The 27,732-nt window shown below is 35.0% G+C and overlaps 2 protein-coding genes across 6 annotated transcripts in view; both read right to left on the bottom strand.

The window, feature by feature from the left end:
- Nca (neurocalcin homolog) overlaps positions 1 to 27,732 on the bottom strand; it is a 162,323-nt gene that overhangs the window by 120,463 nt on the left and 14,128 nt on the right. The gene's annotated exons all lie outside the window — the stretch shown is intronic.
- LOC139778867 (neuronal calcium sensor 2) overlaps positions 1 to 27,732 on the bottom strand; it is a 150,600-nt gene that overhangs the window by 109,422 nt on the left and 13,446 nt on the right. For all 3 annotated transcript variants that reach the window (XM_071716993.1, XM_071716995.1, XM_071716996.1), the window contains exon 2: positions 2,994 to 3,039. The gene's annotated coding sequence lies outside the window, so the exon portion shown is untranslated. The remainder of the gene's footprint in view (positions 1 to 2,993; positions 3,040 to 27,732) is intronic.

Genomic DNA, 27,732 nt, shown 5'->3' with positions numbered 1-27,732 from the left:
TAACATTATTAGTGACCGATGAATTGCGGCAGAATATAGTGATAAAATAAAATCATCAGACGAACATGGATAAAAAACGAGATGAAAGAGATGGCTTTGTATTGTAACTGTCGTGTATAATATATCGTGCGCCGCCAAAGCTTAAAGCCATTGATTCAATAGAACCATGTTATCTCTTTGACGTTTTTAAAGAAAGAAATAAATATGGAATATATAAAATTCCGACCTTTGTAGAACAGTCCGATTTAACAGAGCGACCGAAAGGGCAAATGAAGTTTGAATAATACGAGGAAGCTCAGCACATCTATGCGCATTACCTCGATATCATATAACGTTAAATCTAACGCAAGCATTTCCTCGCTGATACGTCGACCGATCCAATCGTCGGACTACACAAAAGCAATACTATATATGTATATATCAACTATCTGAATCGGGAATCGTTTATGATAATCTCGCGCTTTGGAATATAATACAGGATAATCTCAGGGTAAAGCCGAAAGTAATTGAAATGGTCATTCCGTAAAGGGTACAGACACGCCTCATTCGAGAGGACCGAGAAATCAATATCCCGCGTCTCCCGCGACAATGTCCGAACGTGGGCAAGTTATGACGTGCGTGCTACTAACGCGATTGTTTTAGAAATTGGAGCAGAAGATTATAATTAATCGAAAACTTGTAGCGCTTACGCTCCGATACCTATTCTGATGTTTGAAACGCAACGTGTATGCGATTTAGGGATGCGTGAGATTAGCCTGCAGCCAGCGGTGCTTATTAGATCAGCCTGATCAGCAGGACTGTTCGCAATGTCGAGTTATAGAAGTATAGTTTCGAGAGTTATCATACTTAAGGCTATTTTTTCAATCAGTATTACTTAGGCCTAGTTAGACTCGAAACAATTAAATTTAATTTATGTATCATTTGTTTTATGTGCAATTAATATACGTTTAGAAATTGTAATACAAAATTTTTATATGTTTAGAAATTTTAATACATCGCTAAAACTATATATTTAATTTGCAAATTTTTCTAAATCTGATATATTCGCAAGTTTAAGTTAAAAAAGTTTTACAAGTACTACGAAAGCCGTGAAATACTCAAGCATTATTTTCTGTAAAAAAATGTATAAAAATCTTAAAAATGGTCCTAAATGCGTTCGGGTGGTTTTTAAACCCAACCACGTTAGAAGCATTAATTAAAGAGATTATGGAATATTAAGTCTTAATTGCTTTAAAAGAGGTCAAATGCAGCCTCACTGCAGGCATTGTAAGTAGTTTTTAGAAAGTTTTGGGAACAGTATGCGAGTCTGGAGACATCTTATCGTTTCTTTTTTATAATTTTTCACGATCTTATAAGCACTCACTTTTTATATTCGTTATAAAAGTAAGAAATAGAAAAGTGCATTAAAATTCTTTCCAGATTCATTAACATAAGATTTATTATACTGACACTATTTATTATTCACGTCAAGAATTGCGAGTAATCAATAAGAATATTCAAGTTTTATTATTTTTGTCAAGAGTCGAATAATTCTGTTTAAAAATCTATTTTAGAAAATATTTTTGATCCAAATTTTTCATCCTTATTTGGCTATTTACTCTATATTTTTTGTTTATTACATATATATACGTATATATAATAAGTAATATCTATATATAATATACGAGTTATTCAAAATCAATCTCCGACGGTAAAAAAAATTCAACAATAGTGAAAAAAATGTTATTACATACATGATTGTATTACTTTTCCACATAGTCACAACTAACAATAAAATTCGAAGGCTCATGGATGGAGTCAACAACTGGCTGAATGCCCTGGTAGCGCTATTCTTTGACGAAGAATTGCAAAAACTGGTACTATACGGTACAAGTGCCTGAATTTGGTTGACGACTATGTAAAAAAGTAAATGCAATTATATATGTAAGTTTTGTACGTAATAAATTTTGTTCTCTATTTTTGAATTTTTTACCAGCCAACGGAGGTTGATTGTGGAATAGCCCTCGTAAATCAAAATATAAAATGGCTTAATTATTGATCCACATATTAATTCATGATTTCACATCAAAATTATTTTAGCAATTGCTGCGACGTGTGCCGTAACAAGCCGTACTAGGTAACGAGCTAAAGGGATTTAATGGAAATGAATTGGTTAAATATAAAAAAGTCTATAATATGCGTAAATAAGAATAATTCTTCATTAATATTAGTATATTGTTTAGCGTAATGCAAATACAAATACGTAAACAAACTTTTTCTAATTAGAATAGTAAAAAATATTACTAAGTACATCAACAATTTATCAATGTCTGCACTATTATTAATATGACGTGAACGAAAAAATTTACGCTGATAGCGACAGAATATCTTAAGGTAATATTTATTAAAAGCTTTAACATTATTTCTGCAATATTGCAAATACAAATTATAATACAGATTACTTTATCACGATATATAAATAATTGCATATAAACAATAGATACACTAATAAATCGGTAATGTAGTGCTGACATGTGCAGTTTGATTCTATAAAGCTGTTGTAGGAGACATATGAATTCGATTAACTATATAATCTATTCAATAAATATCAACGTATTCGATCTCATTATTGTTTAAACAATATTATATTAGCTAATTTATCCTCAATTAGCTAAACGTTCCCGAAACGTCGTGCTCCCATTGCCACGCGCGGCACATTCACATAATTACGTTGATTGCGCACAAAATGCGGGCGGTATACCTTTTATTTTTACGGAACACGTCGCAGCGACTGGTGACGAAACGACATTTCAAAATGCTCGTCAAAATGTGATGCTATGTAACGTGAGGTCAAAAACTGTCGGTCGCGCGAACGCGTTGCAAAAGTTGTAACACGTACGCCGACACGGCGACTGTTGCGGAAATAGGTTTCTGAAAATTTCATTCAACGTCGCCGCGGTGGCGGGCGGCGGTGCGCGCGATCAACGTTTCGAAAAATTCAATTCGAGTCTTACCTTTCTTGACATCTCGCAGCGCCGTGGCCGACACCACACCACTCTCCTGAAACAAACAAGTGAGAGTTTCATGAAGGAAAAGTTGCAATATTGAGTCGTTGTGTGTGACGAGAAAGAAATCTCTGCCTTGCAATTTCACGACAGAGAGGAAAAACATGATAACTTGCTGTTTGCTCTCTCCTTCTCTGTGCATGTTTGTTCTATATTTCCTGCTATACTGAAGATAGATATATTTTATGAATCACAATTACAAAAGAAGAGTGCGATAAAAATTATGATAGTATAATCTCGGAATAAAAAATTCTCAATTAAAAAATTGAGTAAATCTCCAATATTGTTCAATTATCCAATTCTGGAATAGTTTAAAAATCCAAATACCTTTTAACTTTCTTCTCGTGTATAAAAATTAATAAATGTTTGATTCATAATTTTCTCAATATCACGAATGTGTATATATGCAGCCTAGCCAAAGACGCAGCTTGCGACAGTAAGATTAGATTTAGTCATAAAATCTATTCGCCACCGCCTTTTACGGTAATATGATTTAAATGAAAATTTCATCAGCGAGTGAGCAAGTGACCACATCGAAGCTCCTATATATACATATATATGTATAACACTGCCTGACCAAAGCAAATTTAACGCGTGCATGTTCGCAAAAAGATGGCCACTGATGATCCTACAATTCTATCTTTTATAGAAATCCATCGCTACTAACTCGATATTAACTTCGAAAGCCAAAAAAAGATGCGTCAATCTATATTAATAAAATTTTAATCTCGAATTTAATCCAAAAGTTGAATGTGGTAGTCTGCCGTCATATTTTCGTCCAGCGTAAGCTCTCGTCAAATTCGACACAGCGAACTATTATATCATGTAGATATGAATTTTCCGGTATATCCCCGTGTAATATTAACGAGCGACGAGGGACCTCCCGCAATTCAACGCAAAATATACTCTCTATCATGCGAATAATTAAATAGATAAATCAAAGATTACAACACGGCCATCCTCGCCGTATAGCATGGCGTTGCATTATATCGCGGATCTCGAAAATGCACAATCGTTTTCGGTATTCCCAAAAGCGGCCACCACGTTGTTTCAGATTATCTCACATTTATGCGCGTTTTGCGGTTATCAGCGGCTCGGTCAAACTCGTTATTTACCTATTTATCGTATCGCCCTTATGAAATCGAAACACTATCACAATTACTACGCGACGGGCGTGCAGTGACATATGTATATACGCATCCATTTAACAGCAATGATATCGGCAAAAATATTTCCGATTATTGAAACAAAATCACAAATTAAAAAGAGAGAGAGAAGTTTTATAAAGATTCTAGTCTCAACTTAGAATTTTTTCCATCTTCAACACACACTATAGGATTTATTCTATTTTAATTATAAAGTCATCATGTATCTTTTTAGATATTCCATAAAGATGACAAATTTTATTTCATACATTACAGCACGATTTAATCAATAACATATTTTTACGCCAAAATTTCTTGATGTATCTCAGGTCAACGTGTAATGTCCTAAATACTTTGAAATCAAATTATCGATTAATGCATGTGGCGAAAGTTCACGTTAAAATGTAATACGAATCCTTTATATATACGCTGCAGGAGAAACTACCATGACGTGTGCACGATGAATGGGCAAAAGCGTGAGCGATAAACAGATAAATCCACTTAAAATCTCATCCATTATGTCCGCTTTCTTCCATGGGCACTCATGTTTTCCAGTTATTTAAAAACTGAGGAAAAACCATTTCATATGGTCCGCAGTTTCACAAGCCGGTACGGCAAATTCATTATACTTTCCTCCATGCAAGAGAGCACGCGAGACGAGAGGACAGATACATTTATGCTCGAATATTTCTATATTCCTACCGCAAGAGAATCGAGTTTTATTATATTAGATGAGCAACACTTATGTTTGTTCGATTTAATAATCTGACAGGTCTTAACTTTTCCACGCTACATAAAAAGCTAATCCTATATCAAGAGACACGGTAGAGTCTCGCGCCAAGTATTAAGCTACATTAATATATTAATATAATATATTTTTTTCTAAATATATGTTTTTCTAAATAAATATATAGCATTTCAATTTTTAAACGAGGATGGCTCAATACGACAGCAATTATATTATGCAGAATTTTCGAAAGCATATTCAAATTTTCATACCATACTTCGAAATAAAATCTAAAAGTTAAATATACTTAAAACGACATGCCAAAACATTTCTTGATATCTCTTGGTACTAAACATAAAATATATAATGTATTTTTAATTTAATCAAAAACGATTTTATATAAAAATTGAAATCGATTACGCCTGAAAAACTTTAATTCTCTCCTACATTTCGGTATCGAATACCGCAGTATTTTAGAGTGTCTCAAATGCAGCACAGAACGCGATTTCGCTGATCATCGTTGTTACGAATAAATCAATGTGAAATACTGAAATGCTTCAATGCCTGTTGTTTATATTTCGCGAGAGATAGAGCGGCAGGTTTATACGTCGACAAAGCAGACCGCGTAGTACTTCCCAAAGTGTGCAGCCGTTAATTTTATCCTCGCGTAGAATAGCAGCGCACAATTTGCGAGTATATTCCATGCATGTTTGGTGATTGCATAAATAATGTAAAATAAGATTTTAAAGAAAAATATTAACCTGAATGTAAGCTGCAAGTTTTTTAATTATTCTCTCATGATTTTTTATATTCACACTTTTTTCCGCTTTTTCCGTAAAATTTTCAAGCTTAAATAATATAGAATGGATATTGCAGGTCCTTAATGACAGAGGGAAAAGGGAGATCAATATTATACATACTTTATCCATACATTTACGGCAAACACTGACACAGCCCAGCGTCCGCCAATAACAGGGCTGAGCAGCAATAATTATTACCAGCGGTGCATTAGCGAGGAGTTAATAGCTAGAGGCAATATGTCACTCGGTCAATATTTATTCTTGATGGTCGCATGGTCATATACACAAGTGCGTTTATCGATTTGCAATATTTATTAAATGAGGTAATGCTACATAAAATTCTTTTTAACTTATATATTAAACAATAAAAAAAGTATTAAAATTAATATCTCATCAGATACGTTTGCCAATAACGTTTATATTGCATATATTTGACGATTATAAAAAAAAATTCAACCGTTAAGATAAAAATATTCTTTAATTCAAAGATATATATGATATCTAATATAATCAAGAAATATTACAACTTTTCTTGCTTATCGTTATTATTATAAACAATTATTTTAGCTTTGAGGACTCGAGTAGGTCACGCGACAGACTAATATCATATTTATCAAAATAGGAAAAACAAGAAACATAATAATAATAATAATTTTTAATACATAGTTTATGTCGTAATAAATTAATTAATTTTACCATTTTCGGAGAGAAAATCGAGAAATACCGTACATCAAAATGCGATAATTTTCAAGCCGCAAAACGTATTATACTTGAGCAACTATTCTGAGAGCGGAAGGTCCGGCTGCAGTCGGGAAATTTGTAGATTCCATGATCTAACGATAACCGACCAACAGGTCTCCCGTTTTCCTCGACCGTCCCATTCGTCCGAGTCTCGGCGACTCGTATAAATCGCGGTATGGCAAATGGAACTTCCGGAGAAATGCGCGAGGAACGTCGCCTATCGCGGCACGCGGCCGAAGGGAGGCAGCCTTTGTGCGCGTGCACTGGCTGACTTGTGTGTCGTCGATTACTACTCGTCTCTCAACGCTCTACTTCACGAGACATCTTCCTCCAACAGTTACTTACGTCTATGCCTCAAGGCACGTTCAACTAAAGACGCATTCCATACATCCTTGTCGAAATGTGCGGTTAAATTACTAAAAGCATCGCTTGTTACAATAACAACGTCAGATAAATGTAATTCCATCAGAAAATCGAATACTAACATGAATATCTGTCGAGGATTTCAAAAGACCAGTTAATTAAAAAAGAAAAAAAGAAAAAGGAAATACCATTAATTTCAGTTCTTTCATTCTCTTTTATGCATATTAATTCATGTTTCATTGTCATTATGAAACTAATAATAATAAGTATGATGATAATGATATGGGCAATTTAAAGTCTTCGAATTTATATATCAAAGTTTTAGAAAATTCGATTCGTACAAACTTTAAAATCGTATTCAAATTACGGTTTTACAAACTTCTAAATTTATCAGCTTGATCTCTTCTTCTATATTTTTTCCTTTCTCTCTAATTTACTCATGTTCCACTTCTTAAGATGATTCGCGTAACTTTGATCAATTTTAAGCAAATAACAGTTCAAAGAAAAGACAGATAGGCAGATATCGTATCTTTTTACATTCTCCTCCATTCAACTTGTTTATAAACTATCAACAGTCTATGTTGACGAAAGTCCAACGAAAGTACCTACTACCAACTACGAAATACATCCCGCGATACGTTTTCAGAGAAAAAGAGAGAGAAAGAGAGAGAAAGAGAGAGAGAGAGAGAGAATGTTTCAGTTCCCGTCGCGCGGCCGCACCTCGAATTCATTCTTCCTTCGCCATTTTTCCATCGTCAGAGTCATAAAACGGAAACGAGCGTTCCTGGCGAGTTTTATGCGAATAATTAAAGTTTGAGCGAGAACATTCGCCGCGGTTTTATCGACACTTCCGCCGTTGTCTTAGACGAGTAGAGCAAGATTCAGTAGAAACTCGACGATAGAAACTGATAATTTTCATCTGGCAACGACATAGTTCATTGCAAATATCATTGTTGACTCGAGAAACAGATCTTCTGTCTGCAAAACTTATTTTATTCCTTATGAAGATTGCTCGGACGCAATCAGCATTTAAATAATTTTATTATATCACAGTATTAGTCATAATATTTAAGAGATAGCTACAGCTTAATTTATTTAAGCGATACTTCAAATATCATCAGGCGGTTTTTCTCGTAGAAATTGAAATCTGAAATAAGTATTAATATTTCAAATGTAAAGACATCGTATTTTCAGAATTTTATGTCACTGATCATAAAAACTTTAATCTAAGACTTGCACTTACACTACACAAATAATAAGAATATATCTTTTTCGTTTTACGGACAATTTATTTCAATAGATATACATTTAAAAATTTAGGAAATACGACAACCGATAAAAATTTCGGTAATGATAAATGAAGCTTTCAGAAATTAATTGCACGATATAGGAGAGAAGATTATGTGGTAAACTATGAAGATGGCGGATCCATGAGCCCACGAAACGTGGTTCGCTGCGCAAATGGTGGTCAACTTCAAATTAGCTTCGTTAATTAAGCTTCAAACTCGATTTCGATGTCGTAGCGAGACGGATGGGCACGGCCCGGTGACAAACTGTCTTTTCGCTCGCCGTTAATTGGTTAATTATAGTAACGACAGGTAATTTATTTCAGGTTTCGGCCGGCCATCCCCGAGTTCTGTCGTATGTTAAATAACGATTCAACCTGCAAAGTTATTACTTGGTACGTAGAATTAATTTGCTCGAACTCGAATCTCGCCTGTCCCAATATTATTGCTGAATTTCTCGTCGATATCTCGTCCTAATCTGTGGGGAAGGCAGGGGAGCGAACAAACGGCGAGAATTCTAGTTTGAATTAGTGAGTCAGTATTATCTAAAGTTTGGTCACGCTTTTAATCGGACAGGATTTCATAGCTTCAAAGTGAGGTCCATTGAATGCACGGTGTAGGGTAAACTCGGGTAAGATGGCCATACAGGAAAGATGGCCAACTCATGTTCATTCGATGTTTCATGGCGAGCTAGATTAAAAGAACATAGGTTGGCCATCTTTTCCCTATGGCCATCTTACCCGAGTTCACCCTATGCACGAAGTGACGCAAGCGAGAGTTTTCATAACGTTTTGTTTTTTTAATTTTAGGAGCGCGCGCTTGAATAACTTTTAAATTGCAAAACTATACAATGTAGAATTTTAAAATATAATGCAAAATATATAAAATATATGCATTGAGTAAAAATCTCTTTTTGATCTCTTTTGATTTTAAAATCTTCTACGTCACTCTGAACTAAAGTATTTGAATTGCGATAAGAAAATTCAAGTTACATCGTCTTATCGAATTAATAACTCCGCTGAAATAATTTTGCTACTGAAATCACGGCGGAAAAGTTAAATTATGACGATTACGCTCTCCTCAAGCGAGAAATACTTATTTCTTGAAAGTTTGAGTTCTACTGATAACAGTTCAAGTCTTGGAAATAATTTCGGACAGGAAATCGTACTCGATGAAGTAACTTATATTACTACTTAACAAGATATTGAAATGTTTAGTTAAGTACTTGTTTTCGAGCATGAAGAAATACCGTTTTTATCATAATATTCATTTTATAACTTGTGAATGATATTGACAATTATCTTATTTCTTTTACGCACCTGTCACGTTATCCCTCACAAAAAGAAGAAATACTCAATCTATTTGACCCACTTGATTTTATTCTGATTTTTTTTACTTGCTTTTCATAATATCAGAAATTTTATGCAGAGTGCCGAGGAGTTGAATTATTTGAATTAACTATAACTTGTCTCAAGTGGTTTACAGTAATCGCGCAGAAATGCAGCACAATTGCCACGTGTAGAAGACAAGTAGTTACATGACAATGCAGTGTCCCCGTCGTAACACCTTGAAGACAAGTTAGCATGGATCTCCATAGTTCCGGATTAGATCTGACTTAAATCTAGGTTATATCCCGGCTTTGACTTCGGTCTATAGTAGATTCGCAACTGGGTCGGGAGAAATGACAAGAAATTCCGTTAGCTTCCGCGTAGAGATAATTTCTTATAAAAATAACGATTTTATAAATACTACTTTAACTACTTAATCAATCACTTTCCCGCAAAAATAACCACTTTCCACAATTTGACAATCTTTTCTTACATTTTCGGATTCATGCGGTTTATTTGTGTGTTTTCAAGATTCTACCGTGTCTGCTACTATATTTAAACATACTCTATTAACGCACCTTACTGCCTGTTGTTATTTCGTTGAAAAATATAAAAAAAATATAGGTATATAGATAAAATGCGAAAAAAAAGCAATGCAAATGTTAGCGTATGCTCGTAATGCTGGCAACTGCTTGGGCATATTTGCAACTCCGCGAATAAATTTGCAATATAATAAATGTAGTTGCATATAAAAGTTCAGAGGAATTTACGTTTCGTTCTACGTTTCGTTCTCTGCCATCAGCCTATATCTCACAATGCAACGACCGTAATTTGTAAATTGTACCTACTGTTTATGTACCTAATATATATTAGTATAAAACTATCCCATCCTTGCACGAGGTACCGTCAAAATGGATGTTCTAATATTACTATTTGGATCAAAAGCGATCATCAAGATATCTCAGCGACAATCCCTCAAATGTTAGTAATAATCAGATCAGCGTCATTCCAATACAGGAACCATTATTACAGCAATTTAGATACTCATCGCATGTTCCGAGATTTACGAAGAAAAACGTAATTGCCAGATCGGGGTGGCTTTATTAGATTTAAATTTCTTCATTTATATGTTAATCGCGGAGATTCTCGGCGTGTCGAGCGAGGAGATTCTCGACGTTCTCGGATCTACGAAGATCAAGCGTCTCCGCCGCGCTGTGTCGACACGAACGGATCCCGTTTATTGTTCCATTACTCTAAAAGTAAAAGGTCCGCGCGAACATTCGCGAACGGGCGGATGGAGCTCGCGTGTGAGAGATTAATGCATTTAACGCGGCTCGCTTGAATTGCGGAAGGCGCGCATCCCGGGAAATCCAGAATAAAAAACACGTTTTAAAGACGCCCACTCGGGTCAACCGTTACGCCGATAAAACGTCCGCTCGTAAACTTTCCGGTCGTTTTGTCCCCGGATTCAATGCCAAAGTCCGTTGAAAACAAGTAATTTGCTAATTTTCAGATTTCAGTTGAGTCAAACATAAATTTTATGAGTCAACTGAATTCTGTCACGCGCCCAAATTAATCCCTCGTCTCTAATTGTAACTAATATCACGTTTTATTTATGGGCTGTTATTATTTTATAGCAAGTAAAACAAATTGTAGTCGTAAAGAATAAGCTACCATATTTTTCGTGCTTTTTACGTGTCTTATACTAACTCTTAATAGATTCTGTTTATTCACATCATAATAATATAGATGATAAAAATATGCGGTAAATCCATTATTGATAGTATGAAATAAGTAAACGTGTAAATAAAGTAAAAAATACATTTTAAATAAAAGACAACTTGTATTAAGACTGCAAGACATTAATAATATAAGATAACATTTTTTAATTTTTTATTATTTGTTTTGGTGAAGTTATCACAAATTGAATTAAATTGTAAATTACGCATGTCACAACTTGTACAAAAATTGATGTAATAGTTATATAAAAATTGATGAGAAAAAAAATAATTTATTTTCCGTTTTTCAATATATTCAAGTATAAGATGTGTTTTTAAAAACATATATTTAGTTCATCTAATTTCTTTATCTGTACTTCCAAAATATTTATAGTGAGAAGGAAAAAATTCCCTCAAGTACGAATACATGCAATTAATGCGTCCTAAATAAACATTTCCAAAAAAAGTGATGGAAGGCAGAGCAGCAGTTAACTCGATTTCCCAACTTCGCTTTCCGCAATGTGGGTTAACCACCGGCTCGTAACTGGTCCGGGTAAAGATCGCTCCGTGTTGTACGGAGCAAGGCTAAAGCGCGTTATTTTTACCCGGGGGCGCACACGCGACGGTGTCAAGAGGACGAGGAGGCGAAGGAGAAGCCGCGTCGTAATCGAGTGAAACGTCAAACGGAGGAAGCCCTAATTTCACGGCGATAACCGGGGCGACGCGGCCATACGCACGGGAATCAAGTAAATTGCCATGAAATAAATCCCCGTTGGAAGTGTCTCGGCGCGCGGTCTGGGATTTATTGCCGGCTGCACCGTCCTCCTTATTCGATTTCCCTGCCGATATGAGCGCGTCAAGAGCAGGAAACATGCTGACGATGTCCCGATTGTGCGCATCAAGAAAATAAATTGCTCGGCTATGGCATGATACGTTAGAAAATATCTCGTGCTCATGAGCGATCCACTTCCTACGACCAGATCCAGGAAACATGACGTTTCGGTGACATCACCGAATTCCGGTGAACATCACGTGAACATTATACAATTTATTAGCGCAGACTGTTCGTTGTTAAATTTATTTTTCACTTATATTTTCCATACAAGATTTATGGCATTGATAAGAAATATGTATAAATCAAGTTCTGTTATAAATTCGACAAAATATTTGGCGAGATGTAAGATATTCAGTGCGAAACATTCAGTTTGTTTCATATACATGGTGCTATAGAACTAACATGGAAATATAGCCGAAAATTCGATTTTTCTCAATTGAAGATAAAATATTGTATTATATCAGGTTATAATACTATCTAATATATATATATATTGATTTATTTAATAACATATTTTATTGCAACGTGTTTAATTTGCAATTTAGTTCGTAACGTACAAACATTCTCTCGCGAAATATCGGAAACACTCTAAAAATCAATTATAGATGAATCAATGATAATGATTCAATTTTATTAGTAAAATTGTATGTGCTTTGTCTCAACCAAACATAGCGAATGAAAATAACAGGAGAACATACATGTTATAATGCAAATAATTTCCAAAAACATTACAAAATTACATTACCTATATAATATACATTAAACCTTTTGTCTCAATATCATCATTTATATACGCATTTTTATAAAATACTCAAGTTAATATGTTAAGTAAATTTTATTGAATACTTCAAAAAGCGTTTGTTTTAATATACTAATAATAGGTAAGATAAATTTTTAAAAGAATTTCGCAAAAACAATAAATCCGTAATAATAATGAAGATAGCACCGTGTGCCAATCATTGCTTTCCTCAATCATGCAAGAGATTTACCTTCATTTTCTTAATTAAAACTGTATTGTTTCCAAAACAATTTTAAATTATGACATACTAATACCTATATTTAATTGAGAAAATGTTAATAAAATCTTTTAACCACCAATAAAAGCAATGAATTAGTTGTATTTGTAGCACATCAATCGCCTGTAATAATTGCGCTTTAGGCTAGACGCTAAACACAAGAACGCGATTTAGTTTATCGGATTGTGCAAAATTAATGCAAATTATGAGTTACAAACAAACGGATATCTTTGACATAGAAAAATAATGACTAAAATTCAAATTGCATTTATTTAATATGTATATAGTTAGCTAAAGAGGCATGCATAATTCAATAAAACAACTTCGTTTGAAGTAGCATGCATAGATTATCTTCATAGATGAATCGTATCTCTCGATCGTGCGATAATGCCGATAGATGTACTTTTCATGTGCATCGTTATTTATGGCAAGAGCGACCGTACTATAACATCACACCCTACATTACCATACATTTAAAAAAGTACGATCGAATGATTAATGATTCCGTGATGGATAAGCCGTGGGTTGCCGCCTCGACAAAATGTTTCGTGAAACTAACCAGGGCAATAGGAAACGACACACTCTTTGCATTCATCGTTAAGCGACCGTCAATGTCGGCCTATACGATAATATTATCGATGGATTAGCCTTTAAGGCTTAAAGATTGGAAATTTAAAGTAAACTTTAAGCAAACCATCCACAGTCTCTGTATATAGAGCAGAATAAAACTCTAAAAACTACAAAAATTATAATTTTACCTATAAGTATTATAAAAAGTATAAAAATAACAATATCGATACAAAAGCGTGTCCCACATTTTCTCATATTTATTTTGATCCTCTACCTAGGCAGTTTCATGTATCTAAAAATCTTTTTTAATAATTGGAATAATTATCTAGCAATCTAACGGAAATCATGATACTTTCAGCTAAAATTAATAGCATTTTCTTTAATTTTGTAGGACCTACTTCTTTCTGAAAAAATGGGTAAACCTTATTCACTGTCAATCATCGTAATCATTGACTGTTGCTTCAGAATAAACTTTAGCCTTTGCCTGATTTTTAATCAATAACATTAAAAAAGAATGAAAAAAGTCGCAAGAATCAAAGACAATCGCGAATTTATCGAGACATATATATGCCTTTAAAGATTATTCACTTAACTATTCTGAACAGATTACTCCAAAGATAAGTACGCAAGCATTAATCGGCTAGCGTCTCGGCAAAATCGCTAAGAAGCATTTATTGCCATTGATCGGAGTGCATCTCCAAGCAACGTTCAATTCTCCAACATTCTTCAGACGCTATGCAACGATGTATTATAGCATTCGCCATGATATCGTTCAATTTAATTAAATCTTAAGATTATCCGATTGCTAATAAAATAGGGATTGTAGATTATGGATTAAAGATTGAGCACTTGCACATACGCTGCAAATCTTCAGAGAAAGAATATATTATAAAAAAATATATTTAAAAAATATATTTTTTTCGATTTGCTCGCAACCTACTTATATAAGAAACGCTTTATGTAACAAAAACTTGAAGATTGATCACAAAAGTTTAGAAATTCTTCAAGAATATCAAGAATATTACGAATCTCAGAAGTTTCATAAAACAGAAAAATCGTCGAAATGATAAAGACTTGGCCGTAAGATTTTGTGAATAAGATTGCTAACAATTCAGAAAGCCTGAAAGAAGAAATGCAAAGTTTCTGTAATTGCCAGTTATTCGCTGTAATCAGCTGTAATTGCTAGACGTTTGATTTGCAGTCTGAAATAATTCGTATTATCATGTTAAATCCTGACCATTGTTTACGCAATAATGCTAACTGATTATGCTGATGAGCTTTAACTCCGATGAGTATCATCCTGTTCGATATTCTGTTAAATTCACCTAGAATAATGATAATTTGATGAAACGTGAAAGATGAAATAAAATCCATGAAAATCACAAATTTATATCTTTCACGAAATCATATAGATTTATCTTCCACGTTTTACCGAACGGTTCTATATAAATTCAAACTTATCCCAAACATACACGTAAAATCTGACACCAAAATTCTTGCGCAACATTGATCGATGTGCAAACATTGTTTCTATAGTTTTAAAACAGAAACTTTTCTTCCTTTATGGATTACCGTTGGCAACTTATAAATTCATCTGAATAAAATCCATTAATAAAAACAGATTGGCTGTTATTCAACGCGAATTTAAGTCTCCTATAATCGAAATAATCCATGCTTTTAGGAAACTTTTACTACAGAGATAAAATCATTAAAAGAATATCCGCGTACGTGTATACTTATAACAATAGCCGTTCCTTTTCCATCCAAAAGTTTTAACGAGAACTGTACAGCTAACTACCGACATTACTACAGAACATGCTATAGGTAGTACGATGTATAAGGGATCTGAAAAAATACGAGCTAGGTTTTCCAAGATGCCAAAGAATTTAGTGTAATACCTTTTTTAATTAATCTAGTTCTAGAAATAGCAAATTCTTTTCTTCACTTCATACGATACATTTCGAAAAAAAAACTGTATACACCTCGTTCGCGAAGTGTGATAAAAAAAGAATTATTTTGCTGAATAAATTTTACTATTTACTAGTATATTTTATTTATAAATCAAAACGTATTTTATGAAAATTGCCACGCTGTTGCAAAAATCAAAGATTAAAAAGAGACAAAAACTATAGTTGACACCATTGCATGTATAATACATATAATTTTTTATTAAATTTTTATAATTATATAAATGTACATTATACTACATAGAAACTTGAGTCATTACTCTGTTCTATTTAGATTGCTCCATGTGATATTTAATTAACGGAGTCAGAGTATTAAAATATTGAACTTAAAACTGCACTTAAAAACTTGTTTAAAAAAAATTTTAATTACTGTCTCCATAATAACTTAATTTATTCTCTTCCTGCCTTGACATGTAGCTACAATGACTGCAATTATTTATTTTTGAAATACAGACCTTATTACTTCTGTGAAATGTTAAGATCTCCATATAAAGTTACTCTTGCGTATTTATATACACAATCTTGTATTTATTCTTCTCTTTTAGCGCACTTGTACTTATCTATGTGTAATTATTTTAATTCTGGTTATTTCAACTAACAGAGAGGGTAAATTAGTTACTTCAAATTTATCAACGTCGCGTCGCTTGAAATTACTCGAAAGTAAATTGGAATAATTTTCGTCAAATTCGATTCAGCAACAACGGAACCGGTCGAATCAATCGAGTACGTAATTACGACGTAATTCAACGAACTAACTATAATTTTCGTTTAATTGCGCGAGAAGTTTGTTTCGAAAAGTTGACAGCATGTAGAAAGGCGCGGTGTCAATGGTGAAATGTTGTCGCTGTCGTCGGGGTCGAAAGGCTGTGCGAAGGCGACCGCCGAAGCTCGTAGAACGCGAGTGAGGGAAAGAGAATAGGAGAGAAACAGAGGGAGTGGAGAGGCTGGGGCTGGGGATCGGCAGCGCTACTGCAGGGCGCCGGCGTCACGAGGGTAGAGACGCAATGCGGGCTACGACGATCACCGCCGCGCGCGAAAGCGATGGAAGGTGATGCGCGAAGACGCGTCGAGGGTCTCGAGGCTTGGAAAAGGCTCCCCGGGGAGCCAACAGTCATGCTGATCGCGCCAAGATGGAAACGGAAGCTGCTTTTTCTTTGCCGCACAACGGACGAGTCTCGCGCGGAAGGTATCGTGCACCTGTGCCGCTATTTTTTAATATTATCCAGTCTCTGAGAATCCTGACGGAAAGCGCGGACAAAATTTCGAATTTCGAAATATTTGGTGAAATTTGAAATTAATCTTTCTTGTCGATAAAACTTTAATCGATAAAACTTTGACGGTTCAAGTTAATGGCTTTCGCAAATAAGGGATTCTCCCATGAATCAAGCTTGATAAGCGTAAATAATTAATGGATTTGTTCGTCGTTTAATTTAACGATCCTTTATCAAAATTTTAATTGAATTTGGAATTATACTAAGATATCGATTATGAAAATTTCGAGAGAGGGAAAGAATCGCGATAAATTATCCACGTTTCCGTTACGAAAATATATATTTATTATATATATTATTATATATCTCACAAAAACAATAGATACTATCTATTTACTGTCATCAATTCTACGAATCCCTGGGAATCCCCTCCATCTAGAAATGCTAAATAATTGCACTTAAAGTTGGAACTATTTCTTCTTCATATTTTTTATTGTAGCTTTGATATTATTCACTCAAAATAAAAAATTGATTCAGAATCTGATAGTTTCAAATTACTGTTTTCAAGTTATTGTTTCAATCTTTAAAATTATTGAGAAAAACATATATAAACAACTATACTTCTTACTTTGAGTGTGAACTATTTCATAACATATATTCAAAGTTCATAAAAACCGCGAAAAGATTATTTTATCTATCTTTTTAATAAAGCGCTCATTCTTTGACGAATTTTAAATTTTTCACGTCAGTTTCAATTACTGTTTCGCATTTTATCTAACACCACCACCATAGTGCCGAGATAATTTCCAGTATCGACATTTCTTCGCAGGAAGAAAACAATTTTCTTCCCGCGGGTTAGTGGCAGGCAAAATTGTTCATCCGGTAAAAATGCCTGTTGCAGAGTAGATTTGTAGCTCTCTTGGCGTCGCGAACGGCGAATAATGGATTACGGCCAGTTGCGAAAAATCGCAACAACGATATTTCATCCGATAGAAATTACTGTTCGGTCTAATAATGGCGCGAGTGCAGCTGGAGGAATTGGGACTTGCTTTCTGAACGAGATGAATTCGCATGTGGCTCGAATGGTCCACACAGCGAATCCCCGAGTGTGTTTCGTTTCAGTTCCTCAGATACGAATTTCGCGATTTGACGCGGACGTATTTTTCAATGTCATAGCTCGCGCAAAATTTCTCACATCCCAAGTTAAGTTCAAGTTGATCGTAAAACGAGGATTTATATTTCACGACGATGGATTTACTACGAGAAGATCCGCCGAATCTCGGGATACCTATTTCCGTCTCACAGCTATCGTTATATAGACTACTAATGTCGACATTAACATCACCGCCGTTTAATTTACGGAAGTGATCTTCTTCTGTTCAATTTCTCTTATCGATTTCGCTAAAATTATCGTCGCGTGCATAAAGATTACTTTATTATAGATAAGAAAGGCGCGTTAAATGCAAAAAGGTTTAATTGTGAAAATTTTCAATCTAGCGAGCTTTGATTCAGATCACCTGATTTCTTGCGAATTCGAGATGTCTTTATTCTTTCCTTCAACGATAATCTGGACTGATATGTCCTAGTCTAGGATATTAATAAAATTCGGCTCGAGAATAGAAAGTAGATCGGAATGTAGGTATAATAACTAGATAGATTTTCAGCTTTATTTCTATCTCTATATAATATATTGATTTCGGGATTTATATAACCGCGGAGAACAAATAAAAATAATCTTATAAATTGCGATAAACTGATAGACAAATAGCACGGTTATGGATAGATACGGGTTTACACAAGCGATTTTATCGTTACGAATCGAAATCTATTGATGTCAATAGCTACAGTTATTGAATACTGGCGTTATTGTACTGCCGTTGTATTCCATATATAGATATCGCGCAACATTTGCGAAGCACCCTTGTTCATGCGTTTACAGATTACCATTATGGACTAATATGACAGCCGTATTTTTTTCTCGGGCTCAAAATCGGCACTTTGGCGCATGAATTTGAATCATTATCTGCACAATAGCTTCAGAGAAGCCCCAATCGCGTTACTCAGGCTTCAAGCGCTTAAACAGAGGTTAAATTGATCAATAGAATGTAACTGATTCGAAACTATCCCTCAAAGATTCCACCGATCTGTATAATCCGCAGGTACAAAGCGACGCGTATATTTGCCGTGTAGCGACCGCAATTCAACCGAGCAAAACGATAATTCGGAGAGAACAAAAGCAGCCGGTTTCCCGAGAATACCTATAAATATGTTTTGTCCCCGGATAAACAATTCTTTCCCGAATCGATAAGATCGTACCTGCAGCATCGAACGGCGCACGTGCCAAGTTTTTTTCTCCTGGTGTCCGGTGTCCATGAAAACACGTGCATATATCTCGCCGGAGTGCGCAGCGGAAGAGAGAGAGAGAAAGAAAGAGAGAGAGAGAGAGAGAGAGAAAGAAAGAGAGAGAGAACGGAGCCAAGGAGGAAATTGAAGCAGAACTTACAGATTGGAAACTTTTCAGGTCGCGACGCTCGACAAACCGCGTTAAGAAAACAATTAAGACGATTATCGCATCGTATCGGGAACTAAACGAGATCGAAGGAGAACGTTCTCCTGTCCAAATAGTACTATTTGCACGAGAGCATAATACGTTATCAGCAACCGAGGAAAATAAATTTCCTTCTGAATCAACATGCAGATAATGATTTACAAAAGCATAAAACAAAAAGACAAAAAGTGTATAAAAGAGCAAAAGATCTTAAGATTATAAGGGCGACTTCGATCGAACTCCAATCTCTCTTTCTCTGCGTAAAACCGTGTGTAAATATACACCCTGTAGATCTACCAACAATAAAATGGAACTCTAAAGATAATAAGTAAATTTAAACCAAACTACATACCAAAATATATAGGGATGTTCTAAACAAAATTCCGTATCTAAGCACAATAATAATAGCAAAGTAAAACAGACACGAATTTATCCATTGTATCATTACAGAAGAGCATTAGAATTAGAGTAAACAAGAACACAACATAAAATATTTATAGTTGACATAAACTTAACAAACACTGCATTTACAGCAAAAATATAAGATACAAGTACATGGAAAGCGCGAATAAATATCTTGACCCTTTCAAAACGGTATTAATCTAGGACAGTGAGAAACTTTTTTTGTGTTTTTAGTTTTTCTATAAATCGATATTTACTTTTACTGCGCATCTTTTGCATTTTCTTCTGGTATTTCCTTCAACTGGCAGATGTAATGATACTTTTCCGAAACTTTACATGTATAGAAACCAATTTTAGGTTTAAAAAGAGTTTAAACTTTATGGTACATATGTGTGTACCTGGAATCTCGAAAGAGTTAAATAACTACACAACCTTCATATACCGAAGAAAGCGGTCGTTTCGTGCACATGGCACCATCTACCTATATCCGCGACCAACTCGAGTTGCAAGCATAACCGTCAGTTGCGATATATTACGCAATGGACGACGACCTTACTCTCACTTGTAGCTACCTGCATTATCCACCATCCGTAACAATTTTGCGAAAGTCCGCTGCAACGGCGTCGCGAAGATTGAAAAATATCGATCACGCTTCTCCTTCGACGCGTTTCCCTCAGCACGTTTTCCTCGGATAAGCGCGAAGAATAAAAACAATTCGCTTGTTTAAACAGGCGTGACTACAGCTTGCCGAGTTTACTTTGAAAACTTAATTTTCGCTCCCGCCTTATCTCTCTATAAAATGTTCAAACGTTGAATTGAATGTAATATTAGAATAATCTTATAAAGTTATCGTCGGGACTCTGTCAAAATTGCCATCGCTTTGAGACTGTCGAAGACACGTGGGCACCGCTTCTTATAATTTGATGTCGTATAGTAGACCATTAGACTTAAAGATAGTCGATGTCTAGTAAAATATACATTTCAACAGTTAAACATCTTTGAGAGTACAACGATGTATCTTATTAGTAATTAATTATAATAAAAAATTAAAATAGAAATATAAAAAACTACATCCAAACAAGATCCGTAAAATGCCTCAGAATTTATACAAAACGGTTGTAATATTGATTATTTTCTGTCAAAATCTTTGCAATATGTGTAATATTGTAAACACTGACGTTATATATAACATTAAACTTAAAAAAAGTCATTTAAAATAATTATGTTATTTATCATCAGAAGTACAAAAAAAATTTTTTAAAGCCACAATAAAATATTTGATATATTTACTTAAGTTGCAGTGTCGGTCATTTTTAAAACTTAAATTATAAAAATTAAATCTTTATTATTTACTCATAAGATAATTGAACAATTAGAAATAAACAGTTATAAATAAAAAACATCTAAAAAATTAATTAAAAAATTCACTAGCAGTAATTGACTATTAGTTTCACCATATCAATAGACTTTAAACCTAATTAAATTTTCTCCTCGTTCTCCTACAGTCCTCATTCTAAGAAAACCCCAGAGAGCGATTAAACTAGGATTGAAATTTCCCAAAGTCGGCGAAATCTGTAAAGCGCTTGCTAATGAGTGAACGCACATTCCTTGAGTTTCCCTCAAAAGATTTTATCCGTCAAACAGTGATAAAGATTTTATAATTAACTCTCTTCCCTCCCCCCTGAACAAATGTTTGTTAAATTTATTACCTATAATTTCAGTTATTATTCACTGTTAGTGATACAACATCAATTAATATTTAGAGAAGGAACGTGTGTGTTATGCATAACAAGTTAAGTTTTTAAAAGGGTGACCTATAAAAAAAATAAATTTTTTATACACTAGACATTTATGGATTAATTCAAAAGTGTTTACTTTATGTAAAAATATCGGATTAACTAGAAAGGTCCGATAGACCCTACTTTCCTGTCCGAGTTTTATAAAAATAGATTATCCACAAAAGGGTTAATATTACAGGTGTATGTATATAATATTTATATGGCATTCACGCGCGCGCGATTATAAGAAAAAAAAGTGTTAATTCATCTTTCTTGTTTACAAGCCGTAAATTCACATTGAATTTAGATGAAGGTATATGGATTCACGTTATGTAGGTAATACCTTTAAATTATTTTTCATGTCGGAAATGTTTTTTAATCCTTGCCTGAATACCAGGTCCACTCGAACTCATTTGCAGACAAACTTATGTTGCAGATACCTAAAAATATATTTGCGCTCTCGTGCAACAAAAAAAAGAAACACTCGCTGTGTGCGCCTCGCTTTCACTAAAACAAGAATAAATATAATTTTGTTTATACTTCTTTTTCGCTTTAATCGTAGCATATGTTTGAAGAAAAAGAATTTTCGCAAATACAACAAGATAAATAAAATTCAACATGCGCATCCTTCTTCAGAAACACGGGAATGCGAAATTCAACTATGAATCCGAATGGACCCCGCCGGCATTCGCCTCACGAATGGCAAGTAAGTCAGGCGATCCGAGGGTTGAAACAATGCAAAGGGGTTAAGTTTGCAGGTCTTGCGTGTATCGCAATTATTGATACAGTCGACAAGAATTTGCCACGTAAGTCGCCGTACACGTCGCTCGCGTGCATAGCGCAACGTAAATCTAATGCTACAATATTTATGTTTCGCACATGCGGGTGACGATACATAGCCATGCCTGGACGTTTGCGAATATCAAAGATGTCGAAAGTCTAGTATTCGGTTTACTCGTCTCTATGTAAATAATTTGAAAGACAGGTCTATTTTCAGCGACGAAGTGCGAGAAGCTAACGAATTAACGCAAGTGATTGTCACGGTGACAACCCGATCCATCACCATTCCATTTACGCAGGGTATCCCTGTACAGACATGCGTTTAACTTAATTATACTACGTATTAATATGCGGCCTGTAGGTACTGTATACTCTTTGCACACTACAAATCAGTTTCCGTGCGTCATCAGGTGAGCCGGAAATCGTGAAGTAATCACTTAATCATATATAGTCGACTAGAGAGCCCGTCGTTAATACACGCAACGAGAATACGCCGAACAAAAAATCTGACATCGAGTAATTCATTACAGAGCAGACCCGAGAATCGAACAAACGGACGAACATAGATGTCTTTCGAAAAGAAAGATCGCAAGAAAAGTCGTATCAATATCTAGCATAAATGTCGTTAAACATCATTAAAATTAAGTACTAGTTGCGATCGTTAATCGTGTATCATTAGATAGTCATCAATTATCTGCAAATAGCAGATAATAAACGTATTTTGCAATACATCTCGCTAATCGAAGTGTTCTATGCAACTTTGATAAATGAGTTTCTTCTCGCGGATCGAAATGCTCAGTAGTGAGTTTCTAAAATAAATTGACATTTCCCGCGCGTGTAATTATGGCACACGGCGTCTATTTACGGTGTAGAATAGAATCGACACCGTGGAGGTATCAACAAAGAGTCAGTGAACACCGAATGAACTTTTATATTGAATGAATCTTAAAATTGCGGCGTCATGGGAAATTAAGAATTAAAGCTGTTTCAATCTATGATATTCTATTTTTGAGAGAACGTTGCTTGTGAATGATTGAATGTGGCAGGTGGTTTAATAAGATATTTATGAAAGCCAGAGAGAGATATTATTGAGAAAGTTAGTTGAATATAATCTTAGTATCTGCAGATCTGCAGGTGTTCGGAAAAAGATATAAAAATAACATATTTTAAACGGATGTTATAAAATTGTTATTACACTTTTAATTGTTTCTAACCAAAAATATCGAAAAAACTGTCTAACAGTTTTTAACTGTAAGTTATAAAATATTTTTTATATGTCTGGAATAGGAATGAATTTCATAGTTTATTTTTTATTTCCATGTTTTATTTCCATAATACTGATAACAAAAAATATATTTATAAATAAATAAAAATACTTTCAATTGTGATCCCGTTTATACAATACAAAATATGTGTTGCAATACATCCTGCTGCCTATCTTGTCTCAGAAAGTTCTAACAATAGGGAAAATACAATAATAAATGGTTGTCACAAAACAAAAAAACATCATTTATAACAACATTATGATAACTATTTATTATTGTATTTTTCTTACCGTTTTACTCGTTTACCATTCCAATTAGCAGGAGAATAACGCTCAAAGAAGAACCTTTAACATTTTGCCCCGACGTAGGCAAGAAAGAAAATATTTAATAATGCCTTCAAGATCAGAGATTAGACGGCGCGTCGCCACGTTGAGTGGAGTTAAGTTACGATATCCAACCGCGCCTCTTATAAAGTCCTTAATTAACAGTCAACATAGCTACGTTGGCAAGGTGTTGCTCTCGTCTAAACGGTTCTAATCAATATAGTCTTAAAGGGCGAACTGCCATCGTGTTTTCCATCATTTACCACGTGATCTGGTGCCCAAACAAATCGGACGTATATATAGCCATTTTTATGGCTCGCGGTTCGAAATAAACTTTGGTTATAAAAACACGACTCACGACTTTGTATGCGATTAACGGATAACGGTTCCAAGTCAGTAGTAGTTTAAGTATAGACTACGTAATTTACATGTGATTAAGTTGACATGTAACTTCGATGTAAAAAAACATCCTACGCCTACGGTGTCCCAAAGTTGTCGCAAGTTCGCGCTATGCACTTTCTTAAATTAACTTTAATCCGCTTTTTCAAAGTTTTAATGGATCTCTTGTCGCAAGTTTGCGCTAATTATAATTCCCTAATTTAGATCGTTAAATTATAAACTGATGCAATTTTTCACGTATTATTTGATATCATTGTAAAGATTGGCATTTAAAGATCTCCAGTTTTTTCAGCAATCATCAGAACTCTATACGGGAAATGCTCATCATGTTATCTATGAAAAAAAAAGATTTCCGCGACCATTTTTACTTTAAATTTTTTACTTACATAATACCGTACTTACGTAGCACGTTGATAAGAAGAAGTTTAAAGTTTCGTGAGACTGCGTCGTTAAAAGACGAACGAATGAAGGTTAGGCGAAAGGCGCGCACAGTTGGCCTTTATTCAATCGTAAACCTTTTTTTACGTGGCTTATTGTCGGCTATGCACACGCGGAAACGAGAGTTAGCATCGGGCATCGCGGTAATCGCGCGTGACAGACGACACGAGCCCCCGTCGTTTCTGCATAACTACCGCATGGAAAATTAAGGCCGTTCCGAATTGGAACGATCTTTGCCAACGATTCCGAATGAAACGGAACGCTCCCCGAGATTTACGGCCAAATTAATCCGAATAACACTCTGATATTTGCCAGGTCAGGGTACGTCGGTAGTTAATTGGAGTATCGTTTTTTACAGCGTTCCATTAAAGATATTAACGCGATCACCGGCTATATGTTTACTGATACTTATTCTGCCATATAACGCGGCCGTGTTTATTCTTGGACGATCAAAATAGAGACGTCGTCTATTTCGCACAATTTAATGATACACGAATCATTAAATATTATACGTGAGATAGATTATACTTAAACTACTTCTACTTTGATATTTTATTTGCGATAAACTCGATGAAAACGGTGTGAGCGTGCACGAAATGCAGGTATATTATAATCACGGCGACAAAAGATACGAACAGATAAAAATAAAAACTGTTTATGTAACATTGCAACTGTATGTATCGAGAGCCTCGATAAACGCGCGCGTCGAATTGAGGAAACTCGCTCGTTTGTCGCCTCTCCCATTCAACCGAGATCGAAACGATCTTCGCATCGTGCTTCTGCGACTTCGCTTCGAGAAATTGCGTTTGCGAAAAAGGGTTTCGCCAAGAGATACGGATCAAGAGAAAACCCCGAAAATAAGAAGGAACCCAAACAATATCGCGAATAATGCGACTCGCCCCTGTATATCGTCCCCCCGTGTAATATTATTCGTCGCTTATCGGCGAGACGTTTCGGATATTTTGTCGCAGATACATTTCGAGATACCTCGATATTTATATGCCGGGGCGTTCCCCGACAATCTGACGTTTAATCAATGGCACGCGAGATGGGGGGGAAAAAGTTTTTTTTCCCCCGCGCGTTTCAAGCTTATAAGCTTGAAGCGTATACACGGTTTGTCTAAAGTCGAGAGGGAATCGCCCCGCTCCGGCGGCTTGCACGGCGAGATCAAAATTTTTCGATACGAAACGACTGACGGTCGCCCCGGGGCGCGCGGCGCGGCACGGCGCGGCCCTTCGTCCTTCGGGCGCGCGCGATAAACGCAAATAAGAAATGTTTTTTTTTTCTCTTCTTTTTCCTTTCTCTTGTTTTTTTTTCTTCTATCGCCCGCGCCATTAGCCTTAGCTCTAACACGTAAAGGTTTCAACACACGGCGCGCGTTCCGTAATGGATCAATAGCGGTGAACACAGCGGCCGGATGGGCTGAATATAGATACACGGAAGAAGTACAAGGTGAAGTATTATCATTTGTCGTCCCTACACCCCCTTTTTCCACGACACCACGTGCCCCGCCGGCACTAACACGCCCGTAATTTATATCTTTAGAATAGTGCCGCCGGCGAATGCTTATCGCAGTAGACACGTTTTTGTTCGCGTAGCTCTTATTACCTCGTCTAGCGCGCAGATTAATAAGATGTTTTAAATAACGCGTATCTAGAGCTCTTACCGCGCCTTGTTACAGATTTATGTCTAAAGTGTCAAATCACATCAACTAACGTTCCTCGTAAATTACCCACGTTCGTTCTAGTCATCGAGTGATCGGCCGAACTGGATTCAACTTGAGGATTCTTTTTATTCGCAGATGCATTGATGACTATTAACTTGCTCTTGATTTTTTTTAAACATTGTGAGAATTGTCACATAATATGCCTTTAATTTAAAAAGATTCGCGCGTTTACGAAAGCCTGTTCTTGTTAAGCAGTAAAATGCAGGTACGTAATTTTAAGAGAAAACAACAATTCGTTCTCTTGAATTCACTCACAAATTGATAAAAAAAAATACATAGAAAAGCGTATTTTATACATATCTAAACCCACCCAAATCGCTTTGATCTCATTAACGCTTACTTTACGTTATTGTACATTACGCGATTAGAAAATTTGCTCAGGCTGCCTAATCGTTCAACACGAAAATAAGCAATCAGATAAAAATAGACATGCAAGTTGCATTTTAATAAGCTCTATTAAGAGAGTATACGATATGCCGATTAGGGTCTCTGAAATATTATAAAGCGTCTTATTGCTTCAAAAAAGTTTTTAAATTTTTATTTATCTATAGTATTTATTGATATAAAATTGAATTATCATTGAAAAGTTTTCAAAACAAACCGAAGTATCTTTGTAAATAAGATGGTTTTTTATTAGAGTGGGTATGTCTAAAATATAAACGTATATTTTTCTTGATAAGAAATATTTTAAGGCGTAAGAGATAATATCAAGTTCTATAACTGCTTATTTACTAGAAATCATATTATTTCCTTCATTTGGATATTTTTCCTAGATGTATAAAAGAACGTTGTTTATATTCAAAACCGTAAGCGAATGCATTAACGCGATATACAACCTCAAGTCTAAAACCGTAATGCATCAACAAATTGTATGTAGGTCACCGATATTAATTACACTTTCTGTAAAAAGTGATTTTCATGGCGATCGATACGTCTTCGAAATAAAAAAGCTTTCGTAAAGCTATGTACATCCCCAGATACATGACTTTCCTCTCTCCGCTTCGTGATTTTATCGGAATTTGCGAGGATTACAGAGCTTTTTGCGATAATAAGCGAAACCGCTGGTATGTCATACACTTGACTAATTAACGAACTTGACGAACCATGAGAGCAGAATATAAAGTGGAATAGAGTAGACTTAAGCCAGAGTAGGAATTATTGCATATCCCCCACGGCATAAATCCCGTCAGAAAAGGGTTATAAGGTTGAGAGAAGTGTTATACAGCTCCTAAAGCTGTGAATTAAGTAAATGATAAAATTAACTAAAGGACAAAAATTGTATAAGACAAAAAAAAAGATATTAAGTTCGAGTAAAATATCGT

This window comes from Temnothorax nylanderi, unplaced genomic scaffold, assembly GCF_030848795.1.
Source record: "Temnothorax nylanderi isolate EJ_2023f unplaced genomic scaffold, tnyl_v1.0 TNYL_tig0199_pilon, whole genome shotgun sequence".
Classification (NCBI taxonomy): domain Eukaryota; kingdom Metazoa; phylum Arthropoda; class Insecta; order Hymenoptera; family Formicidae; genus Temnothorax; species Temnothorax nylanderi.
Note: the sequence above shows the minus strand (reverse complement) of the source record. Positions and strands in the feature narration are given on the sequence as shown.